Raw genomic sequence first — 24,778 nt, 5'->3', positions numbered from 1 at the left:
GGTCGTCTCCAGCATTCCAATCTCAAGTCTCTCTACCTTATGGCTTGGAAGCTTCATGGTTAAACCCAGTAGAGCTGACATGCTCAGAAACTGTTAGGGAGGTACTCCTTGGCAGTAGGAAACTATCCACCAGGGCTACCTAGCTGACCAAGTGGAAGAGATTCTTGATCTGGTGTTCACAGAGTCGTTCTTCTCTGACACTATCATCAATATCCTTTATCTTGGACTATCTGCTCCATTTAAAGCAGCAGGACATGTCAGTCTTGCGATAAAGGTTCCTGGCCATCATTTCGGCCTTCCACCCAGGAGTGGCAGGCCACTCAGTCTTTGTTAACCTGATGGTTGGTCATTTTCTCAAAGGGTCTTGACAGGTTATACCCTCAAGTTTGGCAACTGATCCGGACTTGAGAGCTTAATCTGGTGCTTTCAAGACTAGTGGGCCCCCCACTTTGAGCCCATAGCAACATGCTCATTGCTCAATCTGTCATGGAAGGTAGCATTCCTGGTCGTAATAACCAGCTAGGAGGGTGTCTGAGCTTAAGGCCCTTACTTCTGACCCTCCTTACACAATTTTTTAAAATAAGGACAAAGTGCAGCTTTGGCCTCACCCAGCGTTTCTCCCAAAGGTCGTCTCTCAGTTTCGTACCAATCAGGGCATTTTTCTCCGAGTCTTTTTCCCTAAGCCACATGCTAATAGCCGGGAGCAAAGACTCCCTTTCCTGGACGTTCGGCGGGCTTTGGCCTTTTATATTGAGCAGACAAAGCCGTTTTGTGATCGAACCAGCTGTTTGTCGCAGTAGCAGACAGGATGAAGGGCCTCACAGTGTCTTCTCAAAGAATTTAATTGTGGATCATGTCTTTTATCCGGGCGTGTTGCGATTTGGTAAAGACACCTGCCCCCACGCTGATGGCACATTCTACAAGGGCACAGGCCTCCTTGTCGGCATTCCTGGCCCAGGCTCCAATCCAGGAGATCTGCAGGGCAGCGACATAGTCGTCAGTCCACACTTTTACTTCTCATTATGCCATTACCCAGCATGCTAGGGCCAATGCAGCATTCAGCAGAGTGGTGCTTCTATCAGTGATTCCATGCTCTGTTTGTGTTGCTTTAACTCAAAAATGTCTTGTTAGTACTCCTTTGAACTTTCCATATATCTCAATTCCCTTGAAAACATATGCATAACTGAAAAAATAGGTATAATTAAGCAAAGTTATTAACTATTCTACATACTGTAGTTCTTAAAGTTAGAGCAGTGTGCCCACCAACAGATGGTAGCTTAGAGAGAACTTAAGAGCGCTGCTGTACCTCAATATTATAAGTTTACCTTCGCTTGCATAGTAGAGACCTGTGGTTTTGGGTCTCAGCTCTGAGGCTTCTGGTCTTGGTTTTGCCAGTTTGTGTGGTATAGCTACTAACTGTGTTTGTGTTTGTAGCCATGGACTTATTGTAGAATGGTGTCCAGGGGATGTACTCTGCAAAGTATGAAGAAAATAGGTAACACTGATTTTGAGTTAAGGGTACAGCTGAGCAATTTCGGAGGGGGCGGGGGGAGCCCATAGTAAATTCAGTGAAAAATTCATTTTGGGGGGCACTGAAGTTCAGCCAGAAAATTTTTTTTTTTAGTCAAACCGTTTCATTTTGACCATTTAAAAATGAAATGTTTCAACTTTTTGTTTCAAAACTTTTATACAAAAATAAAGATGGACAACACCAAAAAAAAGACCCAACGTGAAATGAAAAACTTAAAAAAAAAAAAAAAAAAGTTTCAGGTTGTATGAAATGTTTTGTTTGGTCCAAAATGATTTTTTTCAGATTTTTCATTTTGTCAAAGAAACTGAAAACAATTCAGTGTCAGTTCTAAATGAACGAAATTTGTTGGGGTAGGGGTGTTACATTTTGGCTCCTGAACCAAAAATGTATTTATTCACCCAGCTCTAGTAACATATTATTTTTTAAAAAAATGACCTGGAATATGGAGCACTTCAGGAGCAGCACCATCATTAAATTTTCATTCAGAGTTCCATTATTAGTTCTAAATTCACTTACCTTGTAATTTTGGCCAGGAAAAGTACTTTGGTGATTAGTTTCTGGGTAGACTAGAATTTTGTATTGTTTATTTAAAGTTTGAAGGCAATTGGTGAAACCATTTTTAAATTACAAATAATATTTGACCCAGATTCTAACTTTTAAAAAAAAAAATTTAAAAAGCTTAATTGCAAAACATTGCATATAATTACATATAATTAAAATCTATGACAGAGGCTAATTACATTTTTAAGAATCTTAACGTGATAAAAATATCTTATTCATGAGATATATTATGGATACTTAATGAAGTGTTTCTGGTATGACGCCAAGTTTATGAAGTTTGTTAACATGGAAAAGTTGCACGGGTATAACTTGAGGAATGAAACTAAACTGTTTACTTGGATTGGAAGTAGGAATCACCTTTTCTTCTGCATAGAGCTGGATGAAATTTTGAGGACCACCAAATTCAGGATGAATTCAGCAAATAGCTTTGGATGGAAAAAAATGGATTTTTTTTTTATGTCAGAATGATGCATTTTGAACATTTCAGAATGAAATATTCCAACTTTTCATTTTGAAACAATGCTTTGTTTAGAAATTTGGCTATGTATTAAAATAACATAAACAGCATGGGGAGGAGGTGACCAGCCCTCTGTGGAAAAAGAAGTGGTTCGGGACTATTTAGAAAAGCTGGACGAGCACAAGTCCATGGGGCCGGATGCGTTGCATCCGAGAGTGCTAAAGGAGTTGGCGGATGTGATTGCAGAGCCATTGGCCATTATCTTTGAAAACTCATGGCGATCGGGGGAGGTCCCAGATGACTGGAAAAAGGCTAATGTAGTTCCCATCTTTAAAAGAGGGAAGAAGGAGGATCCTGGGAACTACAGGCCAGTCAGCCTCACCTTAGTCCCTGGAGAAATCATGGAGCAGGTCCTCAAGGAATCAATTCTGAAGCACTTAGAGGAGAGGAAAGTGATCAGGAACAGTCAGCATGGATTCACCAAGGGCAAGTCATGCCTGACTAATCTAATTGCCTTCCATGATGAGATAACTGGCTCTGTGGAGGAAGGGAAAGCAGTGGGCGTGTTGTTCCTTGACTTTAACAAAGCTTTTGACATGGTCTCCCACAGCGTTCTTGCCAGCAAGTTAAAGAAGTATGGGCTGGATGAATGGACTATAAGGTGGATAGAAAGCTGGCTAGATTGTCGGGCTCAACGGGTAGTGATCAACGGCTCCATGTCTAGTTGGCAGCCGGTATCAAGTGGAGTGCCCCAGGGGTTGGTGCTGGGGCCGGTTTCGTTCAATATCTTCATAAATGATCTGGAGGATGGTGTGGATTGCACCCTCAGCAAGTTTGCAGATGACACTAAACTGGGAGGAGTGGTAGATACGCTGGAGGGTAGGGATAGGATACAGAGGGACCTAGACAAATTGGAGGATTGGGCCAAAAGAAATCTGATGAGGTTCAACAAGGACAAGTGCAGAGTCCTGCACTTAGGACGGAAGAATCCCATGCACCACTACAGACTAGGGACCGAATGGCTCAGCAGCAGTTCTGCAGAAAAGGACCTAGGGGTTACAGTGGATGAGAAGTTGGATATGAGTCAACAGTGTGCCCTTGTTGCCAAGAAGGCCAATGGCATTTTGGGATGTATAAGTAGGGGCATTGCCAGCAGATCGAGGGATGTGATCGTTCCCCTCTATTCGACATTGGTGAGGCCTCATCTGGAGTACTGTGTCCAGTTTTGGGCCCCACACTACAAGAAGGATGTGGAAAAATTGGAAAGAGTCCAGCGGAGGGCAACAAAAATGATTAGGGGGCTGGAACACATGACTTATGAGGAGAGGCTGAGGGAACTGGGGATGTTTAGTCTTCAGAAGAGAAGAATGAGGGGGGATTTGATAGCTGCTTTCAACTACCTGAAAGGGGGTTCCGAAGAGGATGGGCTCTAGACTGTTCTCAGTGGTAGCAGATGACAGAACAAGGAGTAATGGTCTCAAGTTGCAGTGGGGGAGATTTAGGTTGGATATTAGGAAAAACTTTTTCACTACGAGGGTGGCGAAACACTGGAATGTGTTACCTAGGGAGGTGGTGGAATCTCCTTCCCTAGAAGTTTTTAAGGTCAGGCTTGACAAAGCCCTGGCTGGGATGATTTAGTCGGGGATCGGTCCTGCTTTGAGCAGGGGGTTGGACTAGATGACCTCCTGAAGTCCCTTCCAACCCTGATATTCTATGATAACGAAAGGGTAAAAACACCTGGAAACCAAACAAAATGAAAAACCAAAAACATTTAATTTTGGATTGAAAGCACCTTTTGAAGCTAACTGAAAACTCAGAAAAAATGTTTTTAGTTTGGGTTTTTTTGGTTTCATATTAGGGTTTTTTTAATCCAAAATGAAATTTCTGTTTTTATTTAATCAAGAAAATTGAGGGAAAAAATCAGTTTTGGTTCAAAACTGAAATTTGTTCAGATTTTTCAGTTTAGCCCTGTGGTGGGGTGCCAATCCCATGCTGGTTCAGCAGCGGTTAATCCCACTCTGCGGGCCAAAGAAGCCACTGCCCCTCAGCTCTGCTGGGCATGGTCCAGCTGGAGCCTGAATATAAAAGGGAGCAACTCAGCTCAACTGGGACTGATCGCCGAAGAGAATGGAGGTGCATTGCAGGTTCCTGCAGAGGGACTGCCGACACTCCAGGATGCAGAGGCCAGCCAGACTGCAACAACCAATGACTCCCAGGCAACCGACGCCGCAGAAGGAGGAGAGGCCGTGGAACCCCCAAGATAACAATCTGCAGAGGAATGGATAGGAAGTAATCCAGGGGAATTTAACAAGAAACCGGTCATAGAACCGGGGTTTGGCTCAGCATGTTTCGGCAAGATCCCTGCCACCACCAGGGCCCTGGGTTGGGACCCAGTGGAGTAAGAAGGTCCGGGTCCCCCTACCCGGGCTGCTGCCATCCTGAGGTGGCAGCCCATCTCGCCACCCACCCCAGCCATCATGCCACTCCGCCCTTCTACTCAAGGGTAGCCCTATTGACTCTGGCCCCTAGGCCATACTGTCCTGATGAGGGGGCAGCCCTATGGATTGTGGTCACTAGACCACACTGCCCTGCTGCTCAAGAGTAGTTCTACTGACCCTGGCCATTGGGCCTCACAGCCCCGATGAGGAGGGCAACCATCTTGACTCTGGCTACTAGGTAACGCTGCCCTTGAGGGAGGGCACCCTACTGACCCCAACCATTAGACCATACTGCCTGGAAGCCAAGGGTGGTCATCCAGACTCAGCCGCGGGGATATAATGTCCCTCTATCCTCCAAAGGGTGACAAGGTGTACCTGCCCCATGACAGGCCCTCACACTGAAAAATCAGTTATTCACTCAGCTCTAGTTCTGTGTTTGTACAGCACCTAGTACAGTGGTTCCTGAGCTGTGACTGGAGCTCCTGGGCACTACAGTAATACAAATAATAAGATATAGTTTAACCAGTGCAAAAGGCTGCAAGGCCACTTTTATTTCGGTATAAAAGTGGCTGATTTTGGTTTAGCTTAAATCGACTGGTTTGATTGGCTTAAGCCAATCAAAATAAGCTCCTCTTGTACTGAAATGAGAGTGTCCACACAGCCTTGTGCACTGGTGTAACTGCCAATTTAAAAGTCAATTCAAATGTTTCACTGTAGCTTTCTCACATAGATAAGTCTGAAGTCCACGTGGCCTGGTGAGTGCTTTATACAGTATATGCAGGGCAAGGATAAAGTGGAAGGAAATTGTAACCTGGTGCATCATTCCTAAACCCTGCAGGCCACACAAAAAAGTCAAAGCCGGGGGCCCAGAGAACTTGAGAGTTCCAAACTGATGTGAGACAAGAAGAGCCAGTGATCTTGCGAAGCTTGTGAACTCTGAAGGGCTATGTCAGCTGTGAGTAGCCAGAATCCTATTGGTCTCCCAAACTGGGAGAGGCTGGGGGAGCCTGGGGTATTGTACATTCTCTAAGATCTGTGTTCAGCTTGTATTTTGTTTTAAAAATAAGGAAATTAACAGACAAAAAGTTTTAGGCTTAGGGTTATTATTTATAATAAGATCAGTGAGCATGATGCCAGTCCAACAAAGAACACTGAAGAATATAAAGTATTCAAAAAAAATTGAATAAGTGACCTGAGGAACACTAAACTGAGAGGGGTTCTTGCAGGTGTGGAGAAAGCCATTTTGATGTTCACAATGGACTTTCACATATTTGGCAGTATATAACATTAAGCTAGCATGTTATGGTGCGTAAAATTCCAGTGCAAGTCAATCAGAGTATGTCCTGTAGAATACTTATGGAACATGCAACTGTGGAATAAGGATTGGAAATTTCAAAACCAATGCATAACTGTGAAGTAGTTAGAGGCGAGCTGTGCAAGATGTTCACAATGAAACCAGAAACCACATGAAGCTTGCCTATTTTGAGGGTTTGCTGAACATTCAGAACAAAGACTGTGTTCACCGAAAGATTTGCTCAAGTTCACAAAGCCGTCAGCTGATGCTGGGTTCGTTCCCAAATAAATCTGGGCTCATTTATAGTGCTGTATAAAAAATCATATTAAATTGGGTGTTTCACATGGCTATGGTATTAAACCAGGTAGAATTCAGTGGCTTTGACTGAGGGTTGGTGTGATATTTTGAGTTCATTAGCGCTTGAAACTCAAAATGAAACTCAACGGATGCAAACACCACCCTATTCTGCCCCACAACCTGGAACCAAAGACAAAGTTCACAGGAATCCTGCAAATGTTAATGGCTGGATTCTGTACAGATCTAAACTGTCTGTATTTTAAATGAAATAAAACCCTGTTGTTCTTTAGCACTGAAGACAGAGAGAGAGTGTATGCGTGTCAGCACTGAAGTGTGTGTGTGAGTGAGAGAGATTTGAAAAATGGACCTGGCCTTGCATGTCTAAGCAGAGTATTCATTGTGTTGCGAGAGCAAGGCTTATACATAGAGCTGCATGATGAGACTGCCTGCCTGCATTACTATGTCTCTTACTGATAACCTCTGATTTTAATGTGCATCAGAATTCACCAGCAATTTATTTTTGAGAGGGGGGAACTATTTTGGACCAGGTTTTAAGAAGAGAAAGACACTGTTATAGGCCTGGTTTTTGTAACCACTTGCTCTGAGTTTCTTCTGTGAATCAGTAGTAAATTCAGCAGTGTTGCTCTATGAAAGGATAACGTTCCTCATTCCTTCCATGTAAGGAATTTCATATTGTAACTTATTTCCTGCACTCCATTTATTTTGAACCATTATTCGGCCCACTGCTCTGTATGTATTTAAATGAACCACAAACATTTATAGGACATTTTTAACATACACAGATCACTTTTTGCAGATTGTATTGTGGTAGGTATTTAGGGATCTACGGTTATATCAGTTTTGCCTGATATTTCATAATTATTCATATCCAGAAGTGCTATCAGCCATTACAGAGCATTAGCAGTGTCAGTATAAGCTCTCTTCACCTTCTTCAGTCTGGGTTTTATTTGAAAAGCAGACATGCAGTCCCCAGTGAGAATTAAAGTAGAAGCATTAGCTTGCAAAATATATGCCAATGAGCTAATGATTCTGACACTTCCACAATACGAGCTTTACATGAAGGCATGCAGACAGCAAAGTCTGTTTTTCTATCTCATATTTTTTTTAATGGCTAAATGTTTGTAGGAAACAAAATGGATTTATTTTGTTCAATCCAGGGTATAATATCAGGACTTATCCGGTTCCGGGCCCCAGGGCTTCAGACAACTAACAAAACACATCTTACTTCTGCTCTGCTAGTTCTCTGTTATGCTTTTCACATGCAGGGAGAAAGAGTAAAAGCATAACCCAACTGAATAAAGCAGCATGGCCTGCTATTCTTTGCTTATGAAGCATCACATGATAGGCACCAATTTAAGAAGAACCCCCACCTGTGGTATGTATGTATGTCACAATCAAGCAATTTCATATACTATAGATGGATGTTTATGTCCCTCTCTGGTGACTGGTAGAACACAAGAGTATGTTAAAAATTGTAGAGTTGCATCAAAGTATGTTTTCATTAATTTTTTTAAATAGTCCTATGATTTTATGCCACATTTTTTTAAAAAAGGATACTGCAACCGATGTGTTTTTTGTTTTGTTTTGTCAGGGACTGTAGCGTTTAAAATATGTTGCTTTGATATATGGAAAAACTATATTGAGGTTCTTACTGTAGAGTTAAAGCAACAGTTTGTCTTTTCGCTATACAGTCACTGTTTATATATGTATTGGGATAGGGCTGCCTGCCATGACAATGTAAAAAAAATAATCCCCTTTCTAATAAAAATAAGATGTTCTTTAAACAAGAAGTTAAAGGAAATCTATTCCCCTCTCCCTTGACCTTTCAGACTGTGATGAGCATTAGACCAATATTGCCAATTATTCGACAATCATGTTGGATAGATTATGAGCACTATATTACAGTTGGGATTTCAAATAGAAGCTTTTGACCGTAAGAGTTAGAACGAAGTATTGATTACAATGCATTTTTGTTACTTTTTCTACGGTAACTGCCTGGAACAAACACCTGGCATTCAAAACATTCCAGATATAGGAACGTTCCCGTGACTATAAATATTTTTTAGATATCTTGTACCCACTGCATCTAGCCTATCGTTGCCGTAAAGAGATAGAAAGCTGATCTGATGAGGGTAGTGCATTTGTAATATTGTTGAGCAATCTTTCTGATACTTGGACAAATCACTTCACCTCTCTGTGCGTCTCTTTGCCTTCATTGTTTGCATACTCTATTTCGATTGTAGGGTGTTTGGGGCAGGAACTTTCTCTGGGTATGTACAGTGCCTAGCATAACTGGGCCTCAATCTCAATGGGGACCTCTAAGCAATAATGTAATATAAATCAAAGTTGTTTGCTTGTGTTACAAGAGCCAGTACAATCAAGAAATCCACTTAAAATGCCAACTTTTGCAGAATCTATAATAATATTGGCATTCTTTTGCATCTTGTAAGTAGCTGACTGGATGTAGTATAAACATTACTATTATTTGAACATAAACCAAGTAATTACACGGTCCTCAGTGTTCAAAAGTAACTAGCAATTTTGCAGGCCCAATTTGCGACACTTTAAATAGGCCTGATTTTCAGATGCTTAGACATTTCTAAAAATCTAGTGCTTTTAAAAGTGTCTCAAGTTAGTACCCAAAATCATTAATCACTTTGAAAATTGAAATTAACATCCCTAGTTGAGTTAGTTTCCTTTGTGTATTGAATTTTCCACACCAGTTGTTGTGTTTTCATTATAGCCTTGGAGGAAAGGCATTGATATTCAATGGAATCTTTATTGTACAGAAACTTTATTTTTAAAGTGTATCCCCATTTGCTGCAGAAGAAAAACCTGTGGCACCCTTCTACATTTGAAGAGCTACTTAACTTTAAGATGAAATGGTTCTGAAGTGCGTTTAAGGGCATATACTTTAGACACTTTGTTTCTCTTTATTTTTATTCTTTTTATTGGGATTGACTAATGTTATTCATTAAACTAACAATTTCTCCCCTGCCTGTTCTTAAGTGTGACTTGTGACCTTGCAATCTGTGTATTTTGTCATCACAATGTGTTACCATGGAACTGATTTTGATGTCATGAATAAGGGCATTGTGAATTTCCACATTCCCAAGCATATTTGAGACATAGGTTTGGAAACAAAAATGACTTCACCAGTTAAATATTGTTAGATCCTATAGTATATCAAAGGTAAGAACACTTGTGCACTATATTCCTTTCCATAGAAGAATCTAAGGTTAGGAATTTCAAAGCAGGTATATACAAGAGTGACAGTACAAATGTCATTTCACAAGATTAAATATTTTGTGAGAGCATTGAACTCTAACCCCTCTGTCACTGTAGGAAAAAAATCTTTCATACTGTTCAGGCAGATTATTTAATATACATCATATATAAAGAGGGAGAAAAAATATATATAACAGCACTTGGCCCCCATTTGAATTTAACTCCTTGGCAACAATAGCTGCAGCAATGCAGCGTCAGGAAGCCAGACAGTTAAAGTAGTTTTCTGCTGAGATTGCAAACAGGCAGAGGGAGGGAAATGTAGCATTGCTAATATTGAAGTTGGGAGTTATATCTGAGCATTTATGGCAAAACAAAGGCTTACACATGCATAAAAGAGAAATGCATTTTCATTGTGTGGCAGAGCCTGTGCATTGTAGTATTAATACAAAAAGAGAACAAGTTCCTGTGGTGACCTGCATATCAGCTTTCGGTGAACAGGAGGTTAAGAGTACAGTAGACCCCTCAATACAGGCTGTTTCACAGAGTGTCATATTCATCACAATAAAATGGTTGAGAAAACTTAAAAAGCCTGAAAAGCCTTAAAATAAGTAAAATACTGCATTGAGTAAAAAGTGCTAGACTGACATGGACATTCAATACATTTCATTTTTATTTGTTATGCTACCAATTTTTATTTGCTTAGATCAGTATTAAAAGATTGAAACTTCACACCTACCTTGTATTTAATGCTCTGGCTCAACACCACTTAACCCCTGGGCACTGGCCAAATATGTCCTCATTAAGTGGAACTTATGCTAATACCATTTTGATTAAGCAGCAGTCATTGATATTCATTCTCATTTGGCTAAATCAGTTCCCTGGAAGACATCCCATTAAGGGTTTTCCTGATTAAGTGGAATATATAAAGTATAAATTCACTGAGACAGATTATGATCACTGAGACTGATGACAGATTATGATAATTATACCTTACGTTTATTATAGCAATTTTTATCCCAAAGACTCCCAAAGTGCTTTGCAGCAACGCACATAAAAGAATCACTTCACTTTCCACTGAAATATGACCTCTGGGATAGAAATGTAGTAACCAATCTACATCAGCAATGGTACTGAAGTGTTTTTAGGAGTGATTGTGTGGAATAATTTCCATATCCTAATTCCATGATCAATTTCTTTAGGGAGGCAGAATGCAGTTAGGTGATGTGAAATCTGGACTGGAAAGAAACATCAGTGGGAGTTCTGCCTAGACTAGGACTGCACAATCAGGCCCAGAGTGAACGGTTAAAAGTTGTATTTTTTGAGGTTGCTAGCATGTATCTGGATGGAGAGAACCAGCAGTTTGATGGTGAATTATGTTAGCAGTTTGTTTGATTACATTAAAATGATCGATTCCTGTCATAGTTTGTTGCAACATATGTCATGATGATTTGCCATTTGTTTTCTATGAAGTACACTAGGTGACACGTTAGAGAGCACCCATTATACAAGGATGACAAAACTTTATTGCATGGTTATCAGAAGACAATTACTGATAATGGGTAATTACCTTGTAATTAGTGCCATTACATTTGGGGTAGGGTACTTTTGTTTAAATTAAGCGTTTTTTAAGGTGCAGGCTGAAAGTACTGATTTCAATGGGAGTTAGGTGCCTAACCTGCTTACATGCTTTTGAAAATCCCACAAGGTGCTTATCTACATATTTAGGTACCTGAAATTTTTGAAAATCAGCCTGAAGTCCTTCTGGTAAATCTCTATCGAACCTCCAGAGAGGTACAGAATAGACCTGGCCCCGGACCTGAGCTAAAAGGACCTCTCTTAGAAGTGGAATGTTTCCTTGGCTGGTTCAATCCTTGGCCTTGCTAGTGAGACTACCAACAAGAGTGACAAGGTGGGTGAGATAATATCTTTTATTTGACCAACTTCTATGGGTGAGAGAGACAAGCTTAGGAGCCACACAGAGCTCTTCTTCAGGCTCTAAAGCTTGTGTCTCTCACCAACAGAAAGTTGGTCCAATAAAAGTTATTCCCTCACCGACTTTGTGTCTCTAATATCCTGGGACTGACATGGCTACAACTACGCTGCATACCAACAAGAGTGTCAGTTAGTACTAACTTTTATCTGAACATATGGAAATTTATTCAAGACTGCCAACTTTTTTCACTTAGGCTGCAAAACAGCATGTAGGTGGTAACAGCTTTTGGTTCTCACCAGCAAAGACTAGATTCCAAATGGTGATCTCGAGGTCCAAGGCTTTCTCTCTCATTACTAGCTGCCTGGTCCATCCAGTCCCCCATTTTATGTTACTGAAAGGTAATGACTCTGCTGCTATAAAATGAAACATCTATAAATATGTTCTTCACCTTTCTGAGTTTTTCAGAAGCTGTTCTACTTCGAAGGAGAAGATGAACAAGAGACAGAAGAGGATATTTCTAATGGTCAAAACCAACTTCAAACCAAAAGGCTGCTTTGGAGGTATGCTGTATAGCTATAATGTCAGTGTGGATCCCTCCAGTTGTAGATAAACAGCCATCACCATTCTGAAGAGAAACTACATTCTGTATAATGCCGATGAAACCTAACAGGTAAAACTGTTTCACTGTGACACACACAAGCTTGGTGTAAACACTGTTCAGTTTTATGAAATGATTGTTTCGGACTGTTTGTATGCCTATGCCCAGAATGCATTTCCAGTTACATGACAGCAAAGTGGAGTGTAAGAGACAAACTGAAAGACTTGAGAGTACTGCTGTAGGCACAGAGGCTTTTTTCCTGTTCTGCAATTTGAAGGAAGGTGGAGAAAGCTACATGAGTTGAATTAAGTATTCTGTGTAATATGACAATCTATAGAAAAATTACTTGAACAGTGATCAGGTTTAGAGGACAATGCCATAAGGATAGCAGAACTCTTTGACAATATAAGTTTCCTGTTGTATTGTTTGTTTAAGGGTTTGGTTCTGTAAGGTGTTAAACACTTTGGCCCCAGTGCAGCAAAGGACTTAAGCATATTCTTAATTTTAAGCACCTGAGTAGTTCTACTGAAGTTCTATAAAGCTCCTTAGGGTGATTTTTTTAAATGATGCTCCTCCCCTCATTATTAGGCCATAGGAGAAAAAATAATATATATATATATATATATATATATAGTATATTTGCAAATACTGCAAAACTAACAAATAATTGCCAGGATTTGTTTGAATGAGACCATGAATTCACATTGGCTGTGCCTGTGAACCCTGGTGTTTGCTTTTCAAGAACAACTACCACTACAAATGTGGCTTCTATTAATTTGGTTCAAAGAATTTTTGTGGAAAGTGAAAATGTTGGGAATACTTGTGTCAATATGCATTGGCAGGTGAATGTATGTACATTTGGACAGTGGCTAATGGAAGGGGAAGCTAGAGAGAGAAATGCAGCTCTTCCTCCACTGCTAAAAGCATTGGGAGAGCTCCTCCTGCTTTCCCTGGCTTGTGGGAGAAGAGCTCTCCTCCTTCACAATTTCTTAGCTGGTGTGGTGGAAACCCTGTTTCAGTCAGCTACAACCGTTGCATGAGTATTTGTGTGAGAAGTGTTAGTATGGCCATCCTGTTAGCTCTGTGTGGGTTTGGGAGTCGCCTCTTATGTAAGTTAGGTGACCAATCACAGCATATGAATAACAAATAAGAAACTGTCACAGCCAATAGGGTTGCGGCTCACGGGTTGGAAGAGATTTGCATAAACTAGTTCCTGAAAATATTTGACCAACAAACAAAAGTTAAAGTCTGCTTGTGGGTGGTTTGCAAAGAGAAAGAGGCACAAATCCATGGATTAAACGGTTCTTAAAAGTTGGTCAACTTCAACAAGCACAACGTTTTAAATGTGCTAAGGACCTGATCCTCAAGTCACTGGGGCCGTGTGTTGGCATAGCAGTCAGCCCATGTGCAAGGAATTTCAGGATCAGAGCTTAAATCATAATCCCAATTCTTCAATATTTGTAGAAATTCATTGGGGTGGGAGAGATTAATTTTTATGTCATGTATTAATTTGAATGAGAATATTCATTGTACAATTTTAATTATTTTGTAAAACTCTACTAAAGTAAATCTGACTAGGTTAGCACCCATAATAGAACAGGCAGGCAAATTCAAGTGAACAAATTTATGTTAACAGACACCAGTGTTCATAATGGTTAATGGCAGCGAACAGATATGTAGACCGCTCCAGGTAAGGCCATTTAAATAGAATGATTGTCCCTTCTATCCAATGTTTAGAGTAATTGAAAGGCATTGCATTAAATTTGTTCTCTGGCAGTCATCCTAGATAAACTGGCATGGTTGGTTAGTTGTGGACTCTACGGTATTTACATTAAAATAGCTTGGAAAATTAACTCTTTCTTCTTGCCCTGAGTGTGCAAACACAATCCCTTCCGTCTGAGTTTTTAGCTGTATAGTGGAGCATGCTGGTAGTTAGGACTTTCCCCTCTGCGATTCCTCCTTCTCAATGATGACAACTTTGTTTACCTAGAGGCAGCCTTCCAAGAGAACAAATTCCATTCTGTTTAAGGCAGTAGATGGATTTCCCTTGTACTGATTTCCTGGAACCTTCCATTACCTATGAAGTATTTGCTTTGTTAGCTAACTTTATGAGTTTACTTTATCTCTGCTTGGTACCAGAGTGATTCTGAAATCTTTGTTGAAGATGTGTAACAACGTGCTCCCACTACAACACATCCGCATTTTAACTCTGCATTTATTTGTCCCGGACCTTGCAAATAAAGAAACTTTCTGCCAAGTTTGGGCAAACGTTTTAAAAAGAAATATGAACCAACTCTCTCCAAGTTAGCAGAGCCTAATATGGTAGATCTGAGAAAGATAGTTTTTAATAATGTGACATTATTGCAGTGCCGCCTTAGAAGAGCCCTGTGCTCTGGCAACTTCTATGTGTAGCTCCTCTCTGCCACCCGTATTCCATCCCTGGTCAGCACGTGTTCTCATGGGTCAGAGCCACAGCATGCAGATGTTGCCACATCAATGTCCTGCTCAGATTTTACTGAACTTCCCATCTAAATCTTGGAATCTGAATCAGAATCCAAACTTCTTGTCACCAGTTCTCTCTGGGGATGCAGAAATTGTTTTAGGCCTGGTAAAAGGGGGTGGGAGGAAAAGCAAAGCTATTTTCAGTTACTGTCTTACTGTGCCTATTGATATAGGGAAAGATGTGTATCCGCACATTAGTTTTATAGTGACTGTGATGGGGCCTGGCTTTGCAAACTCTGAAAAGCCCACACTGACACACTTTTTATGAAGCCTGATTTTTCATACACTCCCTCCCTACCTTCCACAAAAAGAAACCAGCCCTCGGAAATTTCAAATACCATATGTCATCTCTGGATAGAATTTTTCAGGGAAGTTTGGGCAGGGGGGAGTAGTTTTAAACTTATCAAAGATGATTTTCAAAAAGGGAGCTCAAAGTTTGGCTGGTAACTCCATATTAAAACACCTGCCTGAATTTCCAAAGTCCTGAGCATTCACTAGCTCCTGTTCATTTTTTAGTTTCTTTCCCATTCTGAAAATTTTAGATACTTTATTTTTTAATCCCAGTTGACTTTTTGAAAATATTCTTAAAGTGTTTTTGGCTCATCACATATCCAAAATGGAGTAGACTATGAGCTCCACTTTTTGGTTGTTTGGTTGCCCCTGCTCAGGAGAATAATCTTTTAACGTAGTCGTGGCTGGCTGGTTGGTTGGATTCTTTTGGTTTTTGTTTTGTTGCTTTTTATGTGGGGAGAATAAACACAAAAGTACACAATCTAAAGAGCATATGATAGAACATACAGTGAAGTAGGGAGGGAATAGATTAAGTGTAGATTCAGCAGGGCAGATATACAAAGAGGAGGCACAGAAATGCTCCCCTTCTCCATCTTTCCCTGTTGACCTCTGATTCTACCCAGCCCAGCCTGGAAACAGGGTTTAGGAAGATTTGTGGCCTGGAACAAAGCAGCAAAGCAAAACTGGGAAACTGATCATCTTGCTTGTTCTTTTGCCATTTGGGGCTTTTACTTGGACTGGCTTGGTCTTGACTCTACATAGGGGCTGTGGGGCCAATTTGGAGAAACGTTCTTTAAATGCCTTATTTCTTTTTGTTTTCCTCCCTCCATCCCCCATTAGTGGTGCCTTTGACTTCACTTGTACAGGGTGGTTTTCATGTTGATTAATTTTTGAATAAAAGTTGATAAATCTAAACTGCTGCTGACTGCAGGCTGAGCTGCTAAGTCAGGTGCAGAGGCAGGAGGAGACAGTGAAAAGCACAGAAGGACATGAGTTCAGGAAGGAGTGTGGAGAGGGATCGGGAGGGACTGAGACATATGGTAGGGATACAGAAGACTAGAGGAAGATATGAGGAGGATATAGGAAGTCATAGTCAGGAAAACAGAAAGGACAGAGTCTATTATCAAGATGAAACATTAAGGGCTGGATTTTCCTGTCCACTCCACTTACGTTGCACTGCACCCGTGCCATGATAGAGTAGGCCCCAGCTGCTCAACTTCTGCTGCAACTAACCAGCGCAAGAACAGGAAGCTCTTTGTGTGTCTCCAGCGGTCCGCTGCATCTGAACAGGTGGGGGGTGAATTGTGTCCTAAGACCCATATCATTTAAGGTGTTTAGACACCTAATTCCCATTGATTTCAACAGGCAGGAGGTGGCCTAAATACCTTTTGAGGATCTGGGCCCACATGTTTAAAATTTTCACTGTGGCCATAAACCTCCCTTCTCCTCCTCCACCATCCATGACCACCATATCTGACTCAGGGATAATTCCCCAGCCCCTGCCATGATATTATAGATTTGTTAAAGTCTCCAGAAGGGCAGCCTAGTTTTGATGGCTCTCATAGCAGTATTTGGGGCTGGGCTATCCTCCTGCTGATCTTAGGTAAACACGAGTCTAATTTTTGCAACTTTTTTTTAAACGGGAAATTCACTTTAGTTAAACAGAGATAACGCTGACCATGTATTTGAGTCAACTCCAGCATGCACTCAAAAACAATTATGCTTTCTGTACAAAAATTGTACCCCATAAAAAAAATTCAACTTTGAAAATGGCTGACAAAGGTTAAGGCATCCAACTACTTCCCTACTATATAATTCTCCTATACTCACTCTCCTTTCACTGTCACCGTCCACTCAAATTTGTTTCCCTGAAATTTGCAAAAATATATGCAAATGTCAGAATAATAAATGACTAGGAGATTGTAAAATCCCACTTTCTATTTGAGGATTCCATTTCCAATCTGTTATAAAACTAACATATACTACTCATAACATTATTACCCCCTCAAAAAACCAATCTACACGCATTGGTTCCTACACAGTAGAGTTAACATTGTGTTTGCAAGCTTTATAAAGACTTATGTATACCAGCACCATATACCCAACACTCTTCATAACACAAAATAGGTGTAAAATCTTTATTAAGAAAGTGTAATATTGGGTGTTACTGTTGGAATATGTGTGTGTGTGTATATATATATATATATATTTATATATTCATGTAATATGTTATAGGCTATTAAGGCCTAGTGAATGAAGTATGCATTGCGTTTTGGCAGCTGAAGCCAAAGGCTTCACACATTTGCAATTTGAAGACAGACGTCGATCCAGAGCCCTGACTTTTGAGGAGGTGTGTGACGCCAGCTCCCACACCTTATAATTAAAAGCGGACCTCGATTGGCCATCAAGATTTCGTTCTAATCTCCAGACTCTGGTGCAGTATGAAAGTGGTGTGAATGTGGAATAAATAAGGTTTATTATCTGCCTGATCCCCAATCCCGTAGGGATGCCCCTGCTGCGGGTCTAACACTACTAGACCCCACTGAAAAACTCTTTCACTTGACGTGTTATGTATGTGAATACATTAGTATCGGGTATGTTACTTGGCAGTAGCACATATACAGGTCCCAGAGTTTTTGAGATTGCATTCTGAGCAGATTCAGCACAGATATTACTTCTCCTCTTAGGCACAATATTTTCAGTTATTTCCAGTTTATTTCTTATTTAAGCTTCATGTAAGCCCACAAAAGTGTGTTTAAAAAACTTTTCCTTTCTGTGTGAGTGTGTAAGCTTTATCTTTTGTGCTGTGATTCTCTGTTGACATTAGTGTTGGAGATCTGATGTTCATCGCTATTTTATATAGATCTTTTACAGAAGGGCTGATGCAGTGGAGAAATTATGATAAATATACCTGGCCTTTTTTTTAAACTGTAGTTTGAGATTTTCAAAACAGAGTAGACTATTTAGAGTGAAATTTTCAAAAATGAAAGTCAGTGGGACCTAAGTCACTTTTGAATATGGTATTTAGGCTCCTAAGTCACTTAGGCACTTTTGAAATTTTTACCTTTAGACTCTCAACTCCCAATGATTTGAATGGAAGTTGTGTTAAATCCCTTGGTCATCTTTTAAAAATCTTGGGCTGAAAGTCTGAACCAACCTAGTAAATCTCATGGTAACTCATTGTGTTTACTCGGCAGACATCCATCTTTGAATGTTAAGATCATTTTCCTTTCTGACTGAACTGGGGTTGATGGCAAGCACCTCACTGTTTTGTAGAGACCCCTGCTAATAGTGCCTGCAGGCTCCTTTTTTGTTTTTCTCAGGTGGGAGCATGGATGTTATAACATAGGGGTCTAAGTACAAGGGAGAAGAAATGGCTAAAAAGAGAAGGAGCTGCAAAAAAAGCAGCTGGAGAAAAGTGAGTCATCTAGTCTTGGCCTATGTAAACAAGTTTAGTTAAAATGAGAACTAACCAGAACCAAATCTTTTCTGAAGCAAAGGAAAGACCCAGTTTGGCAACCATTGCCTCCTACCATCATTGTGATACTCTGATTCAATCTTTTGCTCTTGGCCTCTTGCCAGTATTACTACCACTTATTATTATATGCAAAAGCTTACATGTACAAAATTGCAGCCACAGTTTTTAAAGGGCAGGTGGAGGTCCTTGGAAAAAGTCTCTCTTTGGGCTAGTTTTTCAAAAATGTGACTTCCATTTGTGTACATTTTGTGAGCACTCTGACCTGCACACAGAGGAAATGAATTCTAACACTTCTGTGTCTGACTTGTGTTTTGCATATGAAAATTCCGTCACTTACAGACTCAAGTGATAACGTATAGAAATTGTGCATGCACAAATAGAGGCCATGTGGAGGCACTTGTGAACAGTTGGCTCTTTATGTCTTGTATATGGTTCAGGTAATTTTTACCAAAAGGGCATTTGGAGAATGGAAGCAGCTTTTTAATCATTCTATTCCGTGTCTGCAAAAGTACTAAGAGTTAGGATGGATACTGCAAATTAAGGGTTAACTTTGTTACAGATGCGGGGAGTGGAGCGGGAGGACTGGAGACCCCAAAATTTAATAAGTGAATACTTAAAGATTAAAAATAGTGATTTAAAAAGAAAATGTTCTGTTTAAATGTTAAATGTTTTTAAAATCTGTAACTAAGCTATAATTATCCAGCTCCACTAGGGTATTCGGTGTATGAGTCATTGCTGCTTCTTTCAGATCATTCTGATTGAAGGTTGGCTCAAATCTATGAGATACCTCTAAAATGGTCATGCTCCTAGATAAGCCAATGGGAGCCCAGTGTGTGCATCTGCAGGCAGAAGTTAACCCAGGCCTTATGGTATGAGTAAAGTGCTTGGGAACCAAGAACTCCTGTGCTATAATCTGAATCCTAACTCCTCGTGCTTCAGCTTTTCCATTTCTAACATCGGGAATAATAACTACCCCACAGGCATGTTGAGCACAGAATAAGTAAATGATGCAATATGTTGTGGAGATGAAAATTAGAATATGAGTAGGTACTATGCTGACTCTAGCATAATCATTATGGGAAGCATAAAGATGTGCGGATGGAAGCAATTATTATCGAATCTAGTGTACTGCAGGTGGCAGTTGCTGTAAAGAGCCCTTCAGTCAGAATAAGATAATCTTATTCAGTGGTTTGTAGTAGGAATACAGTGTATTATTGCTACTTAGGAGAGGCTCTGTTTGACTAAGCAAATACCATTAGAACCAACTATTTATAACTGAACACACTTGAATAAGAAACATGTGGGGAATAAAACTCTTGTTAGTTTATTTGTCCTAACTTAGCTGAAATGTAGCCCTGTAATTATCTACTGGATGTCAGGGACAGAGAAACTGGTGACCGCAAACACACTTCCTCATTCCTTCTCCTTCCTTCAGGAGTGGTTCGGATCAGGTATTCAGCTGAAACTGCCAAAATGCATATTTTCTTACCAGTTCACAGGGAGCCATGTCCAAATATTTTTCACTTGGGTTCACGCTTCTTTTTCTTTTAGGAGCCTAGAAAAATCCTTTTATTAATCCACGTACCCGGTTAATCACTCCTCCCACCCCTACCCACAAGGAGAAAAATAAAACCACTAAAAAACTACTCTGTTACTGCACAAGAAAGTAACTCCCCATCCCTGGTCAAGAACAAGAGATATTCTAGATCACATAATATTAATACAAAACATCATTTCTGTGATATTTACATTAACCTACTGTTTGACTCTCCATAAGAGTATCTGATACCAGATGCACCGTTGTGCCAGAAATGTTGGAACAAAATGTGGTGGGTAGACAAACCTGTCGTGCTGCATTGCTTCTGGCCTATTAAAAAAAATCATTTATTGCACTCTGTTAGTACATTTACAGCAATGAAGTACATTATATCTAGCTAGTGATTATTGTCTGACTGTGAAAGTATCTGTTGAAAAGTTTATAATGGGCACAAAGAGAGTTCACGCTATCACACAGCATTGTTATGGGCCAATGGGACACGGTATATAGTTGATATTTGATTTTAGAAAGCTAAGGAAGATGGGGTTTACTGCACTGGACAATAAATTTACAGCAGGTCTTTTGGCATCATGCTTTTCAATAACCACAGTAAGTGGGTCTGAGCTTTGAATTCTAGTCCTAGCTCTCACACTGACTCCTGCTTGGGTCCCAAGCAAGTCACTTTAGCACTAAATTATGCATCCTCCTCCTCTGCAAGTAAACTGGATGGGGGGAGAGGGTTCAGAGAGCCATTTTTTATCTTCAGTTTCCTCACCTGTTAAATGGGAATAATGATATTGGCCTCCTTTGTAAAGTGCTGTGGGCTCTACAGATGAAAGGCGCTATGTAAGCGTTATGTACTGTGTTATAGCACTTCTGCCCAGGGGCAGGCATAATTTGGTTCCTAGCAGTTGGAATGAAAAGCAGTAAGGGATGACCTTATAGGAAAGTCCCATAGGATTTAAAAGGGACACACCAATAGGGTTCTTCAGAAATTACAGTGCTATGGAAATTCCTCTGAATATCTGTATAATGGAGAAAGGAGAATCTCCTTTATGAATAATCCCCTCTATTCGACAATGGTGAGGCCTCATCTGGAGTACTGTGTCCAGTTTTGGGCCCCACACTACAAGAAGGATGTGGAAAAATTGGAAAATGTTCAGCGAAGGGCAACAAAAATGATTAGGGGACTGGAACACATGACTTATGAGGAGAGGCTGAGGGAACTGGGATTGTTTAGTCTGCGGAAGAGAAGAATGAGGGGGGATTTGATAGCTGCTTTCAACTACCTGAAAGGGGGTTCCAAAGAGGATGGATCTAGACTATTCTCAGTGGTAGCGGATGACAGAACAAGGAGTAATGGTCTCAAATTGCAGTGGGGGAGGTTTAGATTGGATATTAGGAAAATCTTTTTCACTAGGAGGGTGGTGAAGCACTGGAATGGGTTACCTAGGGAGGTGGTGGAATCTCCTTCCTTAGATATTTTTAAGGTCAGGCTTGACAAAAGACCTGGCTGGGATGATTTAGTCAGGGATTGGTCCTGCTTTGAGCAGGGGGTTGGACTAGATGACCTCCTGCGGTCCCTTCCAACCCTGATATTCTATGATTCTATGGTTGTCGCATCATCCCATGGAAGTCTGTAGTGGGGATATAACTGCCATTTCCGAGGTTCCCTTTTTCACAATGTAAGAGCCACAACAAAGCCCTTAAACCCTCTCTGTGACTATTGAGTATCATTAATGTCAACATTCTGGTGTAAAAATAATTCATTAAGAAACAAGTCTAAGTCTTAATAACATACCATCATTTTAACATGTTTGGGTTATAGGCCAACCTAAAATCCAGTGGCAGGCTACAGCCCATGCAGGTTACTGGATGTAGCTGATGTCTGGGTCTTTAACAGTAGGGATTTTAACAATCTGGTGTGTTCAGGAGAAGACACATAAACTAAAGCAACATGAGAACACTCTCTGACAAAGTACCTAGAAAAGAAAAGCATTAAGCTTATGTTAGAATGCATTTGAATTCCACAATACTAATTAACCGTTTACTTATTAGGATTAAGTTTATTCACACAGCACAAATCCTTGCAATGGAAATTACATGTAAACCACATTTAAGAACAGTCTTATTGTCTAAGGGGGTATTGGTCCAACTTCCAAAGATATCCTTGAATTATTTCTGTGGTGAAATATTTCTGTGCATAGTGCCCAAGGATATAGGGTTAAAGGAAGAGACAAGAGTCAGGCTGTAAAAGGAAATCACTTAACCAGATCTGTACTGGCACAAGCTGCATCCATCCCTGACCATAACTTAGATTGTAAGCTCTTTGGGTCATGCCTGTCTTTTTGTACTATATTTGTACAGCACCTAACACAATGGGCTCCTGGTCCATGACTCTGGCTTCTAGGTGCTACAATAATACAAGTAATAAATAACCATAATAATAATAAACAAACATGTTGGATAACAAGGGGTACACCAAGAAATCCAAAGTAATGCTAGAAATCTAAAGAAAATAAACTTAACACTCAAGAGCGGTTCATGCATATAATAAAATGTCCTGATCTTTCTTTGGGATGGTGAGGGCTCCTTTTCATTCACAGCTGCCTGAGTTAATCATTAAGACCCTTACACTGTAATCCGGTCTGCATGGGGTGAGGGTGGGAGGCGAGGCGGGAAACCCTTGCACTCATGTGGATTCAATTGCAGGATCAGGACTTAAAATACTGGCGTTTTCCAGACTGCTAGACAAATGAATGCTTATGAATACATATAAAACAGGAGCGGGAGGTGGAAAGTTTGGATCTAAATCCGAATATTCCCAAAGTCAGTAGTGTTTTGGATTTGGTTTGGACCATCTATAAAATAATATATGCATACCTTCCAGTCTATAGTTTAAATTCTATTAATCTGGATTCTCATTTATAGTAAGGTCCCTTTACACCACTCTGCTGGTGTAAATGGGTCTTCAAGTGGGAGTGAATTATACCAATGTTAAGGCCCCTTTACATGGACTCTGCAATGTAAAGGGGCCTTCGTGTAAATAAGAATCAGGCCCTGAAGTCTCCAAAAGGTTAATAAGTGGTGCATCACTATCACTGAAAACAAAGTGTATTATGAACCAATGCTTTGTCCTTTAGCAGTTAACTTTGAAATTTGCAGCAGTGTTATTTCTTCTGCCATGGCACCCTGTGGAGCTGTTCACCACTACCAACCATGAATTAAGTGAAAACAGCAGGCTTTGTTCTCCATCAAACAAAAAATAGTGTGTGTGTGTGTGTGTGTGTGTGTGTGTGAGGGTGACCAGATAGCAAATGTGAAAAATCGGGATGGGATGGGGGGCAACAGGCGCCTATATGAGGAAAAGCCCCAAATATTGGGGCTGTCTCTATAAAATCGGGATATCTGGTCACCCCAGTGTGAGTCTGTATATAAATGTGTATATATCTATATAGAATCAACTTTGCAAAATGAACGCATACATTTTTTTTGAAAGAATGAAATGAATAAAAGAAAGTCCCAATGCCATCCTCCCATGTCAGTAAGAGACCTTCCAGTTTCTTGACACCAGTTCAAACACCAAAAGGAAAATACTTGCCAATTTTGTGTATGTCCGTGTTTTGAAATGAAAGCATTCTGAGTTTGCAGAAATGCAAACAGGGGCTTGCAGTTGAGGAAGAAAATCTGCATTTGAATTTCTGTGTGCCCTGTGTGTGTTCTGTATGCAGTAAATGTCTGGCAAAATCAATACCATGAACTTCCAATATGGTACAAAAACTTTCTCCCTCTTGTACTTCCATGTTTGCCCCGGCAATAGTTGGATTGTATATATACGCTGCATCCTCTTTTATTGCTGTGATTCTGACAAAAGAATGCTGGGTGTTGGCTCCTATACTTACAGTTCCAAGTTCATTCTGGGCACTGTCATTACAATAAATACCTCTTAATGATCAAAAGCGGAACGGGCAGTCATCCTGTCCAGCTGTGACAATTGCCATGTTTGCTAATTGTTTCAAGCTTCGGAGAAGCAGATTTCTGTGGATCTCAGAGATTTCAGTTCTCAAGAATTGAAGCACTGATATCTTTTCTCCATGACCAAAAGGAATACATAAAATCAAGTTATTTCCAAGGGAAGCGAAGTATAAAGGGAGCATTTTTTATTCCATGACTGTCATCCCATCCCCAATATTATTTTGTGTTTTGGGCTTGACCAAATTCACAGTAAAATGTGGCTGGAACCGTATGGCTTCCAGTAGCTTCCACTCACAACTTGTTTTAGGTTTGTTAAAAGATTTACAAAACCTTTGATGAGATTCACGTACTCTCCAGATTTGTTGTAGAAATGTAATTATTATAATTTACTATGAAATTTTCATACAACTCTGTTAATAAGTTTCTCATGATGTAGTTAAAAGGTGCAGTATTCTCTCTGGTATCTGTGGGCAAAATTCTGCTCACATTTACCCTAGTGTAAACCCAAAGTAAATTAATTTGTTTCAATGAAATTACTCTGGGTTTAGTTTACACAGACTTTGGCTATATATCTCGTTAGAGATCTTAAATATTACAACAAATCATATTGTCTAGATTTAGACAGAAAGATACTAAT

The 24,778-nt window shown here is 40.2% G+C and overlaps 1 long non-coding RNA gene across 2 annotated transcripts in view; it reads left to right on the top strand.

Annotated features, from left to right (window-relative positions):
- Positions 1-24,778, top strand: part of LOC122463857 — a 146,725-nt gene that overhangs the window by 79,270 nt on the left and 42,677 nt on the right. Inside the window, exons 1-2 of one of the 2 annotated variants that reach the window (XR_006287517.1) lie at positions 11,632-11,736; positions 12,226-12,320. This is a non-coding gene — a long non-coding RNA (uncharacterized LOC122463857). Of the gene's footprint in view, positions 1-11,631; positions 11,737-12,225; positions 12,321-24,778 lie in introns of those variants that run through there. The other variant, XR_006287506.1, reaches the window with a different exon arrangement.

Source organism: Chelonia mydas, chromosome 1 (assembly GCF_015237465.2).
Source record: "Chelonia mydas isolate rCheMyd1 chromosome 1, rCheMyd1.pri.v2, whole genome shotgun sequence".
Lineage (NCBI taxonomy): Eukaryota > Metazoa > Chordata > Testudines > Cheloniidae > Chelonia > Chelonia mydas.
This window is presented reverse-complemented; position numbering and strand designations above follow the sequence as displayed.